A 1448-nucleotide genomic window follows, 5' to 3' on the forward strand; every position below is an offset into this window, starting at 1 on the left:
AATACAATATCGATATCGTATTTATACAATATTTTATACAATATTGATTTGTGTGATATCGATAAAGGAATATCGACATCACACAAAGATTTCGTGTTCTTACACGGGTTTTTGTGGTATTTATATAGTTTTCCTAATGTAAAAGATTCTTGACAGATTAATTTTATGTCATAAATATCTTATTAGGAACTTAAACTACTTTTTTTCGGATCTAAATCGCGTATATTTATTTTTTCAAACAAACCAACGTTTCAGGTCCTTTACAGGTCCGGAACCTGACGTCAGTCGTGACTATGGGACCTGTAAAGGTAAGCATAGGTTTGGTTGAAAAAACAAATACAGGCGACTTAGATCCGAAAAAAAATAGTTTCATTTCCTAAGTGCAACAATCGCGAAAACCTAAAAACTCGATAAACACCTTATTGTTTCACTAACAAGTAAGTAACAATTAGCAGCAGTAGAGCTCCATGTGAAAGAGTTCGTCCAGGGATGCACTGTCACCTTTACTATTTGTGCCGCCAAATACTAATGTGCATTATTGCGTTCCGGTTTTGAAAGGTAAGGGTTCTGGTGAAATTATTGCTACACGGGACTTGTCAAATTATGTCTAAGGATAACAGGCGCAGTAGCAGTGGCTCTCAGATCTTTGCGATTTGAAGCTCTGAGTGGCACTGCAGCTGCTGTGAATGGGTGTGTAGCTTACCATCAGGCGCACAACTTGTTCGTCCCATCACTTGATATTATATATAAAAAAATAACAAGACTGAAACTTTTCATGTTACTTATTTTTTCGATTTTATGTTACAAAGTAAAAAAATAATAATTTACATTAAAAGACTCAAAGAACCCATGCTACAGTACAAAAGTTCATTTAATATATTATAGTCAAAATTTGATTTAATTTGTCTATGTTACTCGTAATGAATTCCATACAAAAAATTGCTTTATTTCATAATTAATAAATATGCGTACTAAATTATAAAATCAGTGTTTGGTTTGGTATCCCCTTCTCTTTCAGACCGTAAATTACTTGGTATAAATTACCGAAAGTGTTAAACAATTATTGATTCTATAAAAGCCGTCAATGACAAGTACCGAAACTGGTAGATTCAATATTTGTTTAAAATTTTACAAGCCCTGAATACTAACGAATCTACCACTTTCGATTAATTTCTAGCAAATTCTAACAAGGTAAACTATTGAAAGTGAAATATCTAGAAAAATACATAAAATTTTTAAATTATGCTAAGGCCTAAGAAAAACACATAAAATTAGCTATCATAATTGGGTGTCACTTTCACGACACTATTAAAACTTATTATTCTAAGTCAAAATATTACTTCAAACTGGTCTACTGTAAGGTATGCATTTTGTAGTTTCGATACTGTACGTTGCAGCAGTCGAAATTTCTATTGCTTGATACATACAATGAAGTTCTTGATGTAAAT

Source organism: Hyposmocoma kahamanoa, unplaced genomic scaffold (assembly GCF_003589595.1).
Source record: "Hyposmocoma kahamanoa isolate Upper Pololo Valley unplaced genomic scaffold, ASM358959v1 202, whole genome shotgun sequence".
Lineage (NCBI taxonomy): Eukaryota > Metazoa > Arthropoda > Insecta > Lepidoptera > Cosmopterigidae > Hyposmocoma > Hyposmocoma kahamanoa.